The sequence below is a fragment of the Macrotis lagotis genome, chromosome 2 (assembly GCF_037893015.1).
Source record: "Macrotis lagotis isolate mMagLag1 chromosome 2, bilby.v1.9.chrom.fasta, whole genome shotgun sequence".
Lineage (NCBI taxonomy): Eukaryota > Metazoa > Chordata > Mammalia > Peramelemorphia > Peramelidae > Macrotis > Macrotis lagotis.
Genome location: NC_133659.1, coordinates 163,264,965 through 163,284,557, shown reverse-complemented (window position 1 = coordinate 163,284,557; position 19,593 = coordinate 163,264,965). Strand labels below are relative to the sequence as shown.

Genomic DNA, 19,593 nt, shown 5'->3' with positions numbered 1-19,593 from the left:
CAAGAAACACTTGGCTTAAATTCTCCTTGGAAAAAAAGTGGGTAGCAGCTTTAGGATAGGGCGTTGCCAAAGAGTAATTTTGACTTAATCGTAGCCTTAGAGCCATTCAGAACTTTGAAGGTCAACCTATCAAATATCACAATCAGTATTTCAGGGTGATCTACCTGATTTTGTCCCCAAATTCTCTTGTCCCTCTCCCCTGCTGCAATCCCATTCTCTGCCCCTACCCTCCATGTTCATGTTCTCTTTGATTCTGTAGACCTCCTTTTCCCTCTGTTCTCTTTCCTCCCTACAAGTCTCTCATCCTCTTCATTGCTTCCTTTCCCACTCCCTTCCCCCCAAAATAAAAAAAAATTCCTCTCTCTATATATATATGATTATATAGTTTATATAGTATAGATTATATAGTTTCTAGCCTTATCCTGTGTCTGGTCAAAATCTGAAGAGAGCTTATCTGGTTAAGAAGCCTAGCCTCTGAGACACTCCTCACTCACACATATTCTCATGGTGGAGAATATAGATGGAGCTGACAGCTCCATTCAGAATAAGTTGAAGTATTTTAGACCAAAAATAACTATTTTTATAAAGTATTTTTGAATAAATATGAGAGCTCTATTAAAAAATGAGGACCAATGACATCACGGAGTGACATCTTGTAAGTTGTAAGTCTTGACTTGAATTTAAGTAAAACAGAGTTACACAGTGTCATCACCCTCACTCTCTCTTCAAGAGTCATCAAAAAAGTTAGGATGACAGATAATGGTCCAGGGTGCCCTGGCATCTTTGATGTCTAATCAAACTCTTTAAGTTCTCCACAGCACCTATTTCCGTCTCTTTCATGATCATTGGAACAAACTGTTCTCATCTGCCCATTCCACTGGGGGACATCTTCACATGCTTGGAATAGACACTCCCTCCACCTAATTTATTTATGGGTTCAAAACTTGCTGGTTACCCTCAACCTGGTTTAGCCTGCCTGCCTGGTTTACTAGGGTATGGGTTCTTGCTGCAAATCAGTTGGTGAATGACTGAACTAATTTTGATAGAAGATATATACATATATATATATATATGATTTTGATATATAGTATATTATTTTGATGGAATGCTATTCCACTATAAGAAATGATGAACAGGATGCTCTCAAAAAAACCTGGAAAGACATGAACTGATGCAAAGTGAAATGTACTGTGTACAGAGTAATAGCAATTTTGTAGTAAGATCAATTGTAAATGACTTTGCTTTTCTCAGCAATACTATGACCCAAGACAAAGAACTTATGATAAAGTATGTTATCCATCTCCAGAGAAATGGTGTCTGATGTCTGAATACAGATTGAAGAAAACTTTTTTTATTTTATTTTTGTCGAGGTTTCTTTTTTTTTTTGGTGGAGGGTTCTATCTTTTCTTTTATAATATGATTGTTATGGAAATGTTTTGTAGAACTCCACATTTATAAATTATATCTAATTACTTGCTTTCTCAATGAGGGGAAGCTGGAGTTTTAAAAAAGTTTTAAGTTTTAAAAAGTTTTAAAAACAAATGTTAGGGGCAGCTAGATGGCATAGCTGATAAAGCACCAGCCTTGGAGTCAGGAGTACCTGGGTTCAAATCTGGTCTCAGACACTTAATAATTACCTAGCTGTGTGGCCTTGGGCAAGCCACTTAACCCCATTTGCCTTGCAAAAAAACCTAAAAAACAAAAAAACAAACAAACAAATGTTAAAAAAATTGTTTTTACTTGTAACCAGGGAAAATTAAAATACTAAATAAAAGATCAAGGCAAACATTGTTCATAATACTCCCTTCTTTTCCTAGTTAAATTATCCTGTTAAAAAAGGAAATAATGTTAGTGTGGCATGATCTATTCTTTGTGAAACCTTGTAAGTTCTCTGTCATCATTGTATTCCTTTCTAGGTGTTCACTAACTACAATCTTTTTTATGTTCTTTTCTAAACTTTTCCCAAGAATCAAAAATCAAGCTCCCCTGATCTATAGTTTTCATACTCTATTTTCTGCCTTTTTTTTTAATCAAGACATTTGTCCTTCTCAGGATAACCCTCCTGTTTTCTAGTCTTTCAGATATTATTCAGAGTGACTCAGCAATCACATCAGTTAGTTCTCTAGAGACCCAAGGATGAAATTCATTTGGACTGGTGACCTGAATTTGTTCTGGACATTGAGGTTCTTTCTTACTACTCCTTACTTACCTTGAACATCAACAGTGTTTTAGGAGCTTTTGTTATGTCATTAACAGTACAAAGGCTATCCTGCTTGGCTGAGAAATAAAGGGCATGATAAGACTTAAACAGCTCTTTGCCTTTTCTGTTGCCAGTTATCATCCCATCTACTTCAGTCATTAGACCTATATCTTCTTTGAACCTTGTACTCTCCCCACCCCATAGAGCTAAAATAACTCCTTTTTCAGTCCTTGACATACCTCACTGCCCTCAACTAGTCCTCATTTTTGCACTTCTGACACTTTTTTTTTAGGTTTTTGCAAGGCAATGGGGTTAAGTGACTTGCCCAAGACCACACAGCTAGGTAATTATTAAGTGTCTGAGGCTGGATTTGAACTCAGGTCTCCTGACTCCAGGGCTTATGCTCTATCCACTGTGCCACCTAGCCGCCCCTTCTTCTGACACTTTGTTACGTGTCTGTTCTATGCTATTATATTTATTTTCTAATTATCTGCCTTCTTTTTTCTCCTTCATATATTGAAAAAATCTGTGTAGCCACATTGGTCTTTTCAAAAAACTCCTGTTTTGAGTCAGCTAGGTGGCACAATGGATAGAGCCTCGCATTCTTGGTCTACCACCTCCTGGAGTCAGGAGGTCCTGAGTTCAAATCCCGCCTCAGACACTCAAGAATTGTCTAGCTGTGTGACCTTGGGCAAATCACTTAACCCCATTGTCTTGCCAAAACAAAAAAATCCAAAAAAATGCCTATTTTTTCTCCCCCAATGGAATTATTAGACTTTCATTCTTGTTTTGTTTTGTTTTTGCAAGGCACTGGGGTTAAGTGGCTTGCCCAAGACCACACAGCTAGGTAATTATTAAATTATTAAATTTGAACCCAGGTACTCCTGACTCCAGGGCCGGTGCTTTATCACTGCACCACCTAAGCTGCCCCTAGACTTTCATTCTTGAAAGTATCCTACCCTTTCTGGATTGACTTCCCCTGGATAATTTTAATCCATACACCTTTCTCTAAACTCTTCAAAAAATCCAGGATACAAATCATTCTTTGCCCATCCTTCCTCTTTTCCCTCACAGTTTTTTTTAATTTCTATCTTTTCTGCTCCAGCAACAAGTTCCTCCCTGTTCTTGTGAATCCAAGATAATCTAGAATGTCCTCCTTTTTGATTCTTCAAAAAAGTTGGCAGATGAAATTATCAATAAAGCAAAGCATTTAATCATTCATTTAATCATCACAAAAGCCTGTGACATATAAGAAGAGAGACATAATTTTTGGATAATTACTCATTTATTAGTCATGCTAGCAATAATTAATAAAAGAGGTCAGTGACATTTTCTATTGCCAAAGACCACATATGGAATCCACTCAAAGTTTATATGCCTTGGAAGAGTAGGTGTTCTTGAGGGTGGCAATTGATTTTGATTGGTTAACAAGTAATGAGGGAACAAATATTATAATGAGAGATAGACCTATTCCAAAAAGGGACTGGGGGGATCATGGCTTTGATCTTTGCATTTACTTCCAAATCACTCCCAGCCTTGGACAATTTAATTAAAGATGTGATTTATCCCTACCCAAACTTTTGTAGAAAGTCAACAGTAATTTTTTTTTTTAGGTTTTTGCAAGGCAATGGGGTTAAATGGCTTGCCCAAGGCCACACAGCTATGTCATTATTAAGTGTCTGAGGCCAGATTTGAACTCAAGTACTCCTGACTCCAGGGCCAGGTGCTCTATCCACTGCACCACCTAGTCACCCCTACAATGATTTTTAATAACATGGGCTCAGTTATGGGTTTCTCCTTCAACTTCAAACAAATATTTATTAAGTGCTAAGAGAGTGTAAGGCACTAGTCTAGGGGCTGGAGATACAGACAAGAACAAACCAGTTCTTGTCCTTAAGGAGCTTACAGTCTTCTGGAAAGCTGTCATATATACATAAATGAAAAGATATAAAGAATATACAAAAGTAATACAAAGTTCAGTAGTTAAAGAGCAGTAACATCTGGATGGATTAAGAGAGATCTCCTATAAGGAGAATGGAATAAGCATTTATATAGTGCCTATTATGTGCCAAATGCTTTTAACAATCAATTTTTAATAAAAGTTTTTCAATTAGATGTAAAAACTATTTTAAACATTAATTAAACAAAATTTTAAGTTCCCAATTTTCTCCTTTTCTCCCTCTACACCAACTCCCTGAGACAGTAAGCAATTTGATGTTTTACATGTGCAATCATGCAAAGCATATTTCCATATTAGTCATAAACAATTATCTCATTTGATCTTCACAACAAGCCTGTGAAGTAGGTGTTGCTATTATACACATTTTACATTATACCCATTTTACATTTGAGGAAATTGAGACAGACAGAAGTTAAGTGACTTGCCCAGGGTCACATAGCTCATAAATGTCTGAGGTCACATTTGAACTCAGGTTTAAGTGGTTCTGGACTTGGTCTTCTTATCTATTATGCTTCCAGTTGCCCCTTAGGGCCCCATATGCATCTGAGTTGATTCTGAAGAAAGGCATTCTAGAGTAAGGAAGACCTGGGGTCATATTTGAATTTACTAGCTATGTTACCCTTAAACTCTGCTTTAATCCACTGGAGAAGGAAATGGCAAATAATTCTAGTATATTTTTTTCCAAGAAAACCCTATGGACAGTATGGTCCACAGGTTCATCTGAGGCATAGTTAAGGAGGGGTCTCAATCTAGGTGTGAGGACTGAAAAAAGGATGGATGTTTTGCACAGAAAACAACCAGCAAGTCAGTTTGAGTAGAACAGAAAGTATGTGATGGGAGTAAGTAATTTGAAATAAGACAGGAAAAGTTGGGGGAGAGTCACTGTGAAGGACTTTCAATGCTAAGTTTAAGAATTTGTATTTTATACCAGAGGCAATAAAAAACCACTGAAGATTTTCACAAACACATAGTGGGATATGTGTTTCAGGAGGTTCTGGAAGCAAGGAGAACAATTAGGCTATTTCAGAGGTCCAAGCAAGAGGAAATGAAGGTTTGAATTATTTGAGAAGCTGTAAGAGTATAACAATGTGAGATGGGATGTGAAGATAAGACTTGGCAACTAATTGGATATGGGGAGATGAAGGTGAGCAAAGCTTCAAGAATGACTCTTCAAGAATGTGAATCTGGATGATTGGGAGAAAGATGGTAGTTGACTTTGAAATGCTTATGTGAAGATGGCCAACAATGAGTTGGCAATATGGAAATGCAGTTCAGGAAAGAGATTGGGGCTAGATATAAAAATCTAAGAAACATCTGAGCAAAGTTGATAATTGAACCCATGGGAGCTGATGAAATAACCAAGGGAGAGAATGAAGAGAAAGAAGAGAAAAGGGCCCAGGACAGACCCTCGGGGGATGCCTATGCTTAGTGGGTGGCAGAAGCATAATGATCTGGCAAAAGAGATTGAAAAAGAATAATTCCTCAGGTGGGAGGAGAATCAAGAATGTCTCAGAAACCAAGGGAGGAATAAAGAATTCAGGAAGAGAAAAATGATGCCTTGTGCCATAAGCTTCAGAGGGGTCAGGTAGCATGGAAATGATGAAAAAAGCATTGGATTTAATAGCTGGTAACCTTTGAGTCATTTCAGTCGGTGGTAAGGTTGTAATCTTGTTTGCAAAGGATTCCTGAGGGGAGGGGAGGGCATCCTAGAGCTCTGAAAGGAAATTCTCTGGAGGATTATCTTCACCATAGCTGGACTAGATAACAGGAAGGTTTTTTTTTTCTTCTTCGGGATCTTTTTCTTTTCTTTTTTCTTTTCCTTTTTCTTCTTTTTTTTTTGGTTTTTGCAAGGCAATGCAGTTCAGTGGCTTGCCCAAGGCCACATAGCTAGGTAATTATTAAGTGTTTGAGTTTGGATTTGAACTCAGGTACATCTGACTCCAAGGCTGGTGCTCTATTCACGGTGCCACCTAGCCGCCACCTTTCTCAGGATCTTAAAAGACTAATGCTAGCTTCACCATGGCCCTGAAGTAGGCCAAGGAAGTAGGTAAAACAACTTGCTTCATAGACAGCCTCCTTCTCAAGTTGCCATGGAGTTCTTGGTCAACTCCTCACTATGGGTACGGGGGTGAGGCATCTGCCCAGCTTCTGCAATGGAGGGAACAGAAGGTTGTCACGGTTGCCACGGTGACACAGGGTTGCTATATGGTTGAGGAGGCCTAAATATGAGGAGTGTGTTATCCAACTCTTGGGGGAGACAGGCAACCTTATATAGGCTTGGGAGAAAGAGTTGGTCAGTCAACAAGCAATTGTTAAGCCTTTAGTCTGTTTTAGGAAGAAAGAAAAGACCAAGGGACCATAATGACTAATGCAAACAATGAAATACTGACATGGAGACGAAGACCTAGATCTGTGGTCCTGGAGACAGAAACATGAAGGGGGAGGAGATAGGGATATTGGGACATACATATAAAATCAGTCATTTTCATTGATGATAATGATCTAAGAAGATGTGTGATATGGAAAGAGCACATTCTGAATCTCAGTTTTCTCATCTCTAAACTGGAGATGATAATATTTTTACTATCTACAAAACAGAAATATTGTGAGGAAAATGCTTTTATACCTTTCAAATAGTAGGCACTTAATAAAAGTTTTATTGAATTTAATTAAATCTTTCAATGATATAGAGATATATGATATTGTTATAATTTATCATAATAATGATTCATGTTTGCTTAGGGTTTTAAGCATAGAGACAAGAATAATCATATAAAGTACAGTAGAAGGGTACTGGATCTAGAGTCAAAGGAACTGGCTTACAGTCCCACTTCTGATGCCCATTACCTATCTGACCTTGGAGAAGGAAATGGCAAACCACTTCAGTATCTTTGCCAAGAAGATCCCAAATGGGATCACAAAGAGCCAAACATGACAGAAAAAATGATGGGACAGCAACCTATATGACCTCAGACCAGTTTTTTTAACATCCTCGATCTTCAGTTTTATCACCTGTAAAATGATGGGGCCAATTGGATTGACCTTTGAGGTCGAATCCAGTTAGGACCCTAGAACAGACAGAATAATAACTAGATTTAGAGAACCTTAAGCTTCTGTAGAAAATGGTTTGGCCTAAGAATGAAACTTTGAGGGGAAGATGGGCCTGAGACCAGTCAGACCTCCCCATTGTTCTATTCTTTGGGAGGCAGCATAGGGCCTGAGGGGTTAAAAAGTAGCTTTGGATTTCACACTTAAACCTATTTTAGGGGTTTGTTCCCACACATTCCTAGTTAGCGGCTGTGGCTCCTGTAATAGTTCTGGCCTCACTGTACTGCTGCTGCTACTGCTGCTGCTGCTAATGCTGCAGGGGGAAAGATGTTTTGGGGTTGCTAGGCAACAATCAGCAGAGAAAGGGAGAAGGATCCTGAGTTTGGGTTAGAGAGGATGATATAGCTAATAGAGAAAGGGATAAGCTTTCAGGCTACTCTTTCTTATCTATGCTTTGGGTTCAGAGAGTGGTGGTTAAGGGATATATAAGAAAACTACTCAGGTACACTAGTTATAGCACTGTGTGTTGTGTGACTACACACACACATACACACACACACACACACATATATATATAATGTTATATGTTATAATAGGATATATCACTGAGATCTGGCAGTATAGAAATACTTTCAGTAGGAATATACTAGTGGTAGGACATATTTGTTCAACAGAAACAAATCCAATAAAGAGTTGGGGTAGAGGTGATAGTAAAATAATTCAGTATGTCTGATCAGTATTTCATCACTGGAAAGACAGTGTCAACATTTGATAAAGAGTTTCTGAATAAGGAGAAATAAAAATAATATTTTTTTTGTGAGAGGCAGCTACTATCCTAATTCAGATCATAAAATTGGAACTGAAGCAAAATAAAGAAGGGGGGGATAGTTCAACTAAGTATCTTCTAGAAGTTTCATTCACTTAAAAGCAGAGGATCTGAATTTTTGCCTTACATTGCTTATATCACTCATGGTCTGGTATACCCAAGCTCTGAATTTACATGGATCAAGTTTGACTTCTTATGTATTCCAGTTTACTTTGGTAATATTTCTGAAGATAGATCATGTTTAAATCTCCTCAGTTGTGGCTAAAAGTATCCTCCCCAAGATCCCAAACAAAGCCTCCTCAGATGTAAAATAAAAAAGGGTCTCTCTAAGATCCAATACAACGCCATGAACAACTCAGGTTAACAATTAACTTATTATAGGACAGAATATATTTTACTATACAGGAAATACTAAAAATGAAAAAGAAAATCATAAGTCCACATACAAATGCAGAAAACACATAAAGAACTCATTATAACCCATAAACAACATAATCTTTTCTCCAGTGAGTCCCACTTTCCATAGTATCCAGATGTATAGCATCACACTATCCTTTGGACTGTCCTTGAATGAATGAATGAAGGAAGGAAGGATGACAGGAATGAAAAAGCATTTATTATGTGACAAGCATTATGCTGAGAGATGGGGATACAAATAGAAAAGCAAGATAGTCCCTGTTCCAAAGGAGCTTTTCATTCTTATAGGGTGAGACAGCATACAAAGAAGTGTTCAGTTGCAGGACATATGGAATGGAGATTGCAGCAGCAAGTTACTTGGTAAGGCCAGTTTAGGGCAGGGTGACAGGGCAGATGAAAAAGGAAGAAGAAATGCTTATATTAAGTACCCATTATGTGCAAAGAACTTTACAAATATTAGAAGGGACAGCTGAGGAGCTCCAGAAACCTCAACAGCAAGGTAGATGGCAAGGCTGCAAGTTCATTCCTTTGCCCATAAGGCAGTGTGTATTGCGCAATAAATTACTGAAGAGAATAGCAAAGTGCTCCTTCATGGTAAGCTTTGTCTCCTTACAAAGTGCAGCTGCTGCCCATTTTCCCCTCACCTTTGTCCCCTAGGCCTTACTGCTCCACAGCCCTAGGAAAGCATGGGTCAAGGATATCCTATTTTCAGCTTCTCCTATATCTTCTCCTTCTAGGGAGGAGGAAAAAGTATGATAAAAAGTGACATAGTGTTTTCCATGTTCCCTGGAGCTGAGGCCACAGACACCATGGATCAATTATAACAGACTTGGATAGAGCCCACTACCATAGATTTTGCTATAGTTATTCCCTATCCTACCTCCCACACCAATAATGACTTGTCAATAATGCCTATATAATATTCATCTTCCTAGATGGAAGGGAAAAGCACTTGGTATCACCCTAGACAGACAACACCCAAGTTTCACTCAGAGGGATTCCATGAGAGCTTGTAATTCCCTGGAAGGAAAACGTATTTGGGATTAATAGACAAGGAATCCCCATTCATTGGAGACCTACATCTACTGAATATTCAACAATAATAGGCAAGTACAAAGTCTGGACCTCTTATTCTCCCATATTGTGGTTTTAGCAACATAAGTAATCATCTTCTCACAACAAGAGTCATGTTATTCATGAAATTCCCCTTTTCCATAGAAGGCTAGATTTCAAAACTTTCAAACTTAGAAATATTTAAGGGGCAGCCCCCAAATCTCATTCTCTTCCTAGAAGGCCAGATGCTAGTACTCAAATTTGAGAACCAGTCCTTAGGAATTCTCTCTTCTTGGTTATATGGTTCCTTTCTTCATGACTGCCATGTGGTTGAGAAATTGTGCTGCTGATTTTTCTACATTGGGAGTTGACATTGTCAGGAAATTCTCCTCTTAGCCTGTATGAATCAGTATAAGGCCATCTCTTTTATGAGTCTATACTCCACAACATCCATTAATGTTTGCTAGGGAGAGAACCACCCAGGAAGTGTGCTCTCAAGATCTCTTAAAAGAAAAGGGCAAAAGGTAAAGAAAATCCAAAAGAATCTATAGACTCCCTTTTATAGGTCAGCACAAAGGGCTGGGTCCTTCCCAAGCAATTCATCACTTAACAGTGGGAGTCCACCAGTTCATCTTGGAAGGACTGACACTAACTCCCCAGGAATTACAAAGGGCATGTCCATACTCTCCATAGGAAGATATCACATTGTATCTCATCAGACTGATCAGAAAACTCCCTTGATCAACTAAATTCCAACTCTTGAAGTTGTCTGAGTCTTAGAAAAAAAAGAGTCCATACACATCACAATATTTATAGCAGCACATTGTGGTAGTAAAGAACTAGAAATGAGTTAGTTGGTCATGGATTGAGGAGCAGTTATATAAATTGTGATACATGAATAATATCCAGGTGACAAAAAAGGAAAATATGTCAACACATTAAAAAAAGAAATTGCTTGTAATAACGACAAAAAGGACGATTTACTTGATCTTACTTCAGGGCAAAGAACTAATCAGAGAGGTTTAAGTGATAGAAATCCTAGGAGAAAGTGACTATGTCATCTCCACAGCTGTGAAGAGAAAAAGACATTGGGTATAATCAGATTTAAACTCTAGACCTGTGGTTTTCTTTTTTTTTCCAATTGATATTTTATTTTATTTTTCCAGGTACATGCTATGAAAGTTTTTCAATATTCATCCATATGGAAATGCATATTTTAAGTTACATAATTCCTTCCACCCTCCTTTCCCATTCCCCTCCCTTCAGCGGTGAACAGTCTGGTGAATATTGTACATACACATTTGTGTGTAACATGTTTAAAGATTAGTCATTTTCTGTATGGAGGAATTAGGATTGAGGGAAAAGAAAAAAAAACCATGAGATAGGAAAGAAAAACATAAGAGAAAAATTTTTTAAAACGATTGTAGTATTCATTTAGATTCTGTAGGGTATTTTTTTTGCTTTGTTTTGTTTAAATTTGTTTTTCTTCCTTTGGATGGAGATAGCATTATCCTTAGCAGGTCTTGTAGTGATGTCTTAGCTCTCTGAACTGATGAGAGGAGTTACATCCTTCAAGGCTGATCAACCTGCAATGTTGTTGTTAATGTTAGACCAATGATTTTCAAAATGGAGTCTGCTAAGAAGCCATTGCCAAACTTGAACAGCAATGTGATTAGCCAACAGAAGAGTGAGGAAATGGGTCCCATCCCATCTTCCCCACAAGAGTCAATCTTGGGGCTTGTTTCCCACACAATTATACCAACTGTTTTTTAATCAGCTAGGTGGCAAAGTGGATATAATGTTGGAGCTGGAGTCAGAAAACCCGAGTTCACATATGGTTTCAGATATTGTCTAACTGGATAATTCATTTTACCTCTCTCTGTCTCAGTTTCCTCATCTTTAAAATAGAGATAATAATAGCACACATATTAATAAGGTTATGGATCTTTGAAGGATTTCCATGACAGTAATGTATCTTCAATATTAAATGATTGGTTAGTTGCCCTTCTTTCTCATAGAGAATCACTATGTTGGGTTCAAGGTACTGTATCTGACTGTGATCAGATCAATACAATTTTGGAAGACTTTACTATTGATTAGATTCATATAAACATCTGGAGTGGAGATGTCTCTAAATTTGTGCATCTCATGTTTCTTTTGAACTACTGCAATTCTGCTTTGCTTACAGAATACAGCACCTTCTTTAATGTGGGGAACATTTTAATGCAGGGTAATTCTATGCCCATCTCTCTCACAATAAATTCCAAAGATCTTCAGAGAGACCTTGAAAGTGTGCTTGTATTGCTTCTTCTGGCCTCCATGTGAGAGCTTGCCTTATGTGAGTTATCTATAAAATAGTCTTTTCGACAAATATACTTTTGGCATTTGAAGAACGTGGTGAGCCCATCAAAGTTATTCTCTACAGTAGAATTTGAATGCTTGACAGTTCAGCTCAAGAAAGAACCTCAGTGTTCAGTACTTTATCTTATCAAGTAATCTTCAGAATCCTCTTAAGACAATTCAAATTGAAGTGATTCAGTTTCCTGGTATGGCACTGGTATACTGTCCAGGTTTCACAGGCATGCAGCCATGAAGGTAGCACATGTAGACTTTCAGTATGGTAGGCAACCAAATGTCTTTCTCTTCTATACTTTCCTTAGGAGCCTCCCAAACACTCAGTCATCTCTGGTAATGTGTGCCTCTACCTCATTATCTACATGGATATCCCTGGAAAGTATACTGACTAGGTAAGTGAACTTATCCTCAGTCTTCAAATTTAGTGGTACCCAAGTAGACAAGGTAAAAATCTGGGGAATGAGAGAGAGGATAGTTAGATGAATTATTAGTTAGATGAATAACTTTAATCAAAGAGTAAGTAATGAATTCAATTACCCTTTCCCTGCCTCTCCTCCTATTTCTTGTATTTCTATTTATGGTCCCACCATTCTCTGAGTCATGCAAGTTGGAAACCTGTGTCATCTTCAACTCTTCCCTCTCCAATCACCACAGCCAATAAGTTGCCAAGTTCTATTGAATCTCTCTCACATTAAAACTCACATCTACCTCTTCTTCTTCATGTTTATTGCCAAAATCCTAGTTCAGGCCCTTGTTATCTTTTATCTGGACAATTGTCAGTCTTCCTGTGGAATTTCCCATCTCCAGATTATCCTCTCTTCAATCTTATTGCCAGAGTAATCTTCCTAATGCATCTTGGCCCTTACTCTGCTTTAAAAAATTTCAGTTTTAACTATGGGAACATAACATATTAAAAAAAGGAATATTTGTATGAATTGTATAGATTGAAGTTAAGTAGAACCAGGAAGACAATATACATAATGACCACAATACTGTAAATAGGAGAAATATTAAAACAAAAATGACTAAGCAAGTTGAGAAAACACAACTCCCTGCTTTCACTGCAGAGAATAAAAAGTATTGGCAACGATTGTAGCATATACTGTCAAACTGAGTCAATATATTGGTGGCTTTTGCTGAACTGTTCTTTGATCATTTTAAATCTTTGTTATAACTATTTTCATCATCAAGGACAATGAAGTCACCACATTTTGACTCTATAGTTCCAGATGTGTTTAGAGATGGTAGAAATGGAATTAAAATGAAAAGAAATAGGGAACATAGCAGAATCAGACTTAATGTACATGAAGGAGATCCTTGCTGGATGAAATACAATTGTGATATTAATTTCCAAGCTATCTAAGATATGGGAAAAAATATCATGTGGGTAAAAAAAAAATCTTGTATCTTATTTCTGAAAAAAAAAGAAGCCAAGAAATCATAACTACTGACCTGTACGTCATTAATATAAACATTTTCATGAGAATCAATTACCTATTCATTGAGAATATATTCAATGAACATATTAGTAGGGAATTGGCAGGTCTTTATGAGCAATATTCTACAGTAGAATGCATCTTTTCTACAACACAATTAGCAGAAATATTTAGAAGCCATGAGATCCCATTCTGCTTATTTTTTTAAAATATTGAAGTATTAGATTCCACAGAGCAAAAATATTACTTTAAAATTCTTTTCCCAAAAACGTATCTCCCATCTGAACATCAAAATTATTGATTATTTGAAATATATGACAATTTTGTTCAATAATCATCAGTATTGGGAGAGGTATAAAACATGGAGGTGTATACTTGACTAAGATATTTACCATTGCAAAGGAGACGCAGTACTGAGTCAAGTGGAAAAGTGATGCTACTGATTTGAATCAGTATTGTGTTGACTACATGAAACTCTGGAACATTGCAGAGTCTCCTGGAAGAGATCTAGAAATACTCAAAAAAGTTTGTCAGAGCCATGCACCTACAAAAAATCAAATGGTTGAGAAATGGAAGGCCCCATATGGAGTTAGATGAATGGTTAATTGAACCCAACATTAAAAAGGAGGAAGAAAGTGGACTGAGTTGCCATGAAGAGATGACAAGTCTCCTTTAATAATTCCAAACATCTTTCACAATACAAGACCTGTCTTTGAAACACCAATATTTTAGCAACATTTTAATATGGCTGCAAATAATAAAACACTATAATTTCCAAGGAATTAAATGTAACCAATGCTCAGAATGTAACTAGTGCCTTTACATTGTTCTCTTTTCTTCTCATAGATTGATATATTTTATTTTCATTTCACCTTTTGTTCTTCAGTCATGACCCCATTTGGGGTCTTTTCATAAAGATGCTGGAATGGTTTGCATTTTCCTTGTCCAACTCATTTTATAGATAAGGAAACTGAGGCAAACAGGATTAAGTGACTTGCCTAGGGTCACATAGCTAGTTAAGTGTCTAAGATCAGATTTGAATTCCAGGGCCAGCACTCTGTCTACTGCCTCACCTAGCTGCCCATTTTTTCATCGCCTAACTTTCCTAATATATCCCTTCCTCTCTCCTTACCCTTTCCTTTTTCTCAATTGAAATTTTATTTTATGTTTTCAATTACATGTTATGAATGTTTTTCAACATTCATCCACATGCATATGCATATTTTTAAGCTACATTATTTCCTTCCACTCTCCCTTCCCACCCCTCTCTCCTCAGTGGGGAACACTGTATATACACATTTGTGTTTAATATGTTTACAATTTAGTCATTTTTGGTATACTCCTTACCCTTTCCAAAGAGATATCCCTTATAACAAAGACTAAAAAAAGGACAAAAAAGACAATTTGGCAAAATTAACCAAAATATTAAAAATTCTGACATGCAATGTTCATTTCCATGGTTTTCCATTTCTTTAAAGAGAGAGGAAGTGGGGGTAACTAAGTGGTTCAGTGGATAGAGCACTAGCCCTGGAGTCAGGAGGACCTGAGTTCAAATCAGAGCTCAAATACTAGTTGGTTCCTGTCCTTCATTACTGAAGACCAAAATGACATCACTGTATTTGAGATAAATTACGTGTCCGACTATGCCTGATCAGATGAACATAAATTCAGAATGCTCTACCACAGTTTGGGCACAAATAGTCCATGTGAACACCTGAGGCAGGTACTCTAAACTTACGTATGTCACTTTTCCTTTGAGCTGCTTCAATTCTGCCTTCCTCATAGAGTGCAGTACCCTCACTGATAAGGGTATGCCATGCTGGGTGATCCTGTGCCAGTGTTTCCCCATGTTGTACAATCAGTTCTAAAGTTCTTCAATGAGACCTTCAGGGTGTCTCAGTATTGCTTCTTCTGATCCCCTTGTGAGCACTTACCTTGTGTGAGTTCTCCATAAAATAGTTTTTTTGGCAAGCATATGTCTGGCATTCTAACATGTCCAGCCCATCGTAGTTATAATCTCTGTAATAATGTTGGAATGCTGGCAGTTTAGCTTGAGAAAGGACTTCTGTGTCTGCTATCTTCTTCTGCCAGGAGAGCTTCAGAATCTTCCTGAGACATTTTAAATAAAGTGATTTAGTTTCCTGACATTGCACTAATAAACCGTTCAGGTTTCACAGGCATAAAGCAATGAGGTCAGCATAAAGACTCTGTAGACTTTTAATTTGGTAATCAGCCTAATACCTCTTCTCTCCTGTACTTTCTTTTGGAGCTTCCCAAATACTGATCTAGCTCTGGCAATGTGAGTGTCAACCTCATTGTCAATGTGTAACTCCTTGGAAAGTACAATGCCAAGGTAAGTGGACTTGTCCACAGTATTCAAAACTTCTCCATTTGCTGTAACGAATAGTTCCATACATGCATGGTGTGGTGGTGACTGATGGAGCACCTGTGTTTTTTTTGGTGTTAATTGTTAGACCAAAATTAGTACAAGCAGCAGAGAATTCATCCATATTTTGTTGTGTATCAGCTTCAGAGGCTGCATTGAGCGCACAGTCATTTGCAAACAGAAGATCATGCATCAGAACTCCCTCCACTTTGGTCTTGGCTTGTAGCCTTTTCAAATTAAAGAATTTGCCTTCATTGTGATAGCTGACCTTTAGGCCATGTTCATCCTCAGCAAAGGCATTTGATAACATGGCTGAAAACATCATGCTAAAAAGTATGGGGAAAAGGATACATCCATGTTTTACTACATTGGTGACAGGGTAATCTCGAGAGCATAGTCCACTATCCAGAACTCATGAATGCCTACCATCATGGAACTGACATACTGATGAACTTTTCCAGGCAACCAAATTTTGACAATTTTCCATAACCCTTGTGACTGAGGGTATCAGAGGCCTTGGTCAGAGCTACAAATGTTGTATACAGACCTCTGTTCTGTTCCTGGCATTTTTCCTGGAGTTGTTTGGTAACAAACACCATATCATTTGTTCCTCTACTCTTTTTGCAGCCTCACTGACTCTCAGGAAGGTGACCAACTTCCAGGTGAAGGATCAATCTATTGAGGACTCTAGCAAGAATCTTGCTAGCAATGGCTAAAGGAGAAATACCTCTATGATTGTTACAGGATAATCTATTCCTTTTACCTTTATAGAAATGGATGATGGAGGCATCCTTGAATTCTTGGGGGATAACCTCTTCATGCCATATAATCTGGAATATTTCATTCATTTTTAGGATGAGTAATGGACCCCTCCCCCCACCTTGTAGATCTCAGCTAGGATAGAATCAGCACCAGGTGCTTTGCCACTTGAAAGGAGCCTGAGGGCATTCAAACCCTCTTCTTCAGCTGGAACTTCATCTAGGGATTGATTGACTTCAGCTTGAGGTAAATGATCAATGGCTTCTGCATTGACTGATGATGGTCTGTTAAGAACAATATGGAAGTGTTCAGCTCATCTCTCTAGGATCATGTCCCCATCGTTAATCAATGTGGATCTATCAGCACTGAGTTATTGAGATGCAACATCTATCTTTGGCCTATAAATAGCCTCCAGGGCATCATAAAAGCATGTTGGTTTGTTATTGTCTGCATAGAATTGAATTTTATCTGCTTTCTTACTGAGTCAAGAGTCCTGCATCTTTCTAAGCTTTGCTTGGACTTTACTTTTGATGTAATTCTTAGAAATGGATGGATTATCCTGCTGGTAAACCCTGTGGAGTTTTCGTTTTTCATTTAGCAACTTCTGTATTTCCCCATCATTTTCATCAAATCAGTCTTGGTGTTTGTGAGTGTTCTGGCCCAGATGAGCAAATGCAGTGCCGTACACCATTTCTCTGAAAGTTGCCTACTCCTTTTCTGCTCCATTGTTGCCAACCATATGTTGGCTCAGTTTTCTTTCCAAATTAGCCACAAACTTTTCCCACTTAGAGAGACACTAATCTCTTGACATAAATTCTTTTAGTATTCATCTTGCCTTGGGGTCACTACTTTGGTCAAATATGAATATGTAGCTTGAAGAGGATAAGTCTGTGATCAGTCCAACACTCTGTACCACACATTGCTTTTGATACTCTCACATACTATCTATTTCTTCTCCTTATAATTACATAGTTTAATAGATTCCATTGTTTGCTAGAGAATGCATCCATCAAGTTTTATTGCATTTAGGTAAACAGAAGACAGTGTTTGTGATGAGGACTTCATGAGAAGCACAAGTCTTCAATAGAAGGTGACCATTGCTGTTGCTGTTTCCAACTCCTTTCCTTCCAAGGACTCCCTGCCATGTCTGGTAATCTGAGCCTACTCTAACATTAAAGTCACCCAGAATTATAAGCTTGTCCTCTTTTAGTACTTTGATGATAAGGGTATCCAGGTCCTCATAAAATTTTTCTTTAACTTTATCAGTATTCATCATAGTGGGAACATAGGTACTGATGATGGTGACATGGTGTTTTCCTGGAAGTGGCAATCTTGTCATAAGGCTGTCATTCACTCCTTTTGGTAGGCATTTCAAGAATACTGACTAGATTAGTTTTGATTGCAAAATCTACCCCTGCTTCACAGCATTCCATTTCACTGTGACCACCCCAGAAAAATGTATATCCAGCTGCAAATTCAGTAAACTGGCCTTCATTTGCTAGCCTTGTCCTTCATCACTTGCCTGTCATCACAGGACTTTGAGTAATGGCTATGAGTGATGTTTTTTATTGTGTGCACAAATTGTATTTAAGTGAGGTAGGAGCTGCACGAAATCAACTGCCTCACTCTCTCTTCCAAAGTTATCATGATCCAGCATAGCAAGACAGAGTGAAGACAATTGATGATGGCTCTAGATGCAGTGGATGTCCTTGGCTTCTTTGATGTCTAACCAAGCCCCAAGTGCTCCACAGAACCTGCTTCAGCTGGCTTCGTGGCTGTTGGAATGAATTGTTCTCCTCCACCTATTCCACCATTGGAAGACTTCACATGCTTGGGGTAGACACCCCCCCACTGCTCAGCAATGAGTTTGAGACTCCCTTGGTTACCCTCAATCTGGTTTAGCCTGCCTGCTGAAACAGTTTACCAGAGTATGGCTGCTGTGCGTGCTACAACTTCTTGAAGCCACAGGTGAGAGTTAGGTGGCTCAGGTGTACATCAAAGATGGAAAGCAGCCCTGAAGAGGGCTGGGCAGCCTTCACACCAAGTTACTAGTCTTCCTTGAGTACACCCTACAACTAACTGTGGGACCTTGGGCAAATCATTTAACCCCACTGCCTTCCAAACCCCCCCCCCCCAAAAAAAAGGTAGAGGAGGTGTCTTTTCAATATCTTTTTTGGAAAGAAGTAAGCCTATTCTGTCTGTTATCTTTTCTTATTAGAATGTGGGCTCTTATCTCTGAGGTACCACCTTACACCTCTCAGACTGGCTAGAAAGGACAATGATCAATGTTGGAAGGGATGTGGGAAATTGGGGACACTAATACATTGCTGGTGGAGCTGTGAACTGATCCAACCTTTCTGGAGAGCAATTTGGAATTATACCCAAAGGGCAATAAAAATGTGCATACCCTTTGATCCAGCAATACTTCTACTGGATCTGTATCTGAAAAGATCATGAAAAAGGGTAAAAATATCATGTGTACAAAAGTATTCATAGCAGCTCTGTTTGTGGTAGCAAACAATTGGAAATTGAGGGGATGTCCATCAAGTGGGGAATGGCTGAACAAATTGTGGTATATGTATTTTATGGAACACTATTGTTCTATTAGAAACCAGGAGGGATGGGATTTCAGAGAAGCCTGGAAATCTTGCATGAACTGATGCTGAGTGAGATGAGCAAAACCAGAATAACATTGTATACCCTAACAGCAACATGGGGGTGATGATCAATTTTAATGGACTTGCTCGTTCCATCAGTGCAATAATCAGGACAATTTTAGGGTATCTACAATGGAGAATATAATCTATATCCAGAGAAAGAACTGTTGAGTTTAAACAAAGACCAAAGACTATTAACTTCAATTTTTTTTGTGTTTTTTCTTGGCAAGGTAGTGGTGTTAAGTGACTTGCCCAAGACCACACAGCTAGGTTATTAAGTGTCTGAGGCCACATTTGAACTCAGGTTGTCCTGACTCCAGGGTTGGTGCTCTATCCACTGTGCCCCCTAGCCGCCCCACCTTCAATTAAAAAAAAAGTTGTCTTATGTACTACATCATTTTTCTATTTCTAATATTTTATTTTTTCCTCAAGGATATATATATATATGATTTTTCTCTCAACGCATTCAATTTTGATCATTGTATAGCATGGAAAC

The 19,593-nt window shown here is 38.1% G+C and overlaps 1 long non-coding RNA gene across 1 annotated transcript in view; it reads left to right on the top strand.

Annotated features, from left to right (window-relative positions):
- The window catches only part of LOC141513429 (uncharacterized), a 31,159-nt gene extending 12,567 nt beyond the window's left edge, over positions 1 to 18,592 (top strand). The window contains exons 2-3 of the long non-coding RNA XR_012475800.1: positions 12,165 to 12,251; positions 17,470 to 18,592. This is a non-coding gene — a long non-coding RNA (uncharacterized LOC141513429). The remainder of the gene's footprint in view (positions 1 to 12,164; positions 12,252 to 17,469) is intronic.
- Positions 18,593 to 19,593: the final 1,001 nt, after the last annotated feature.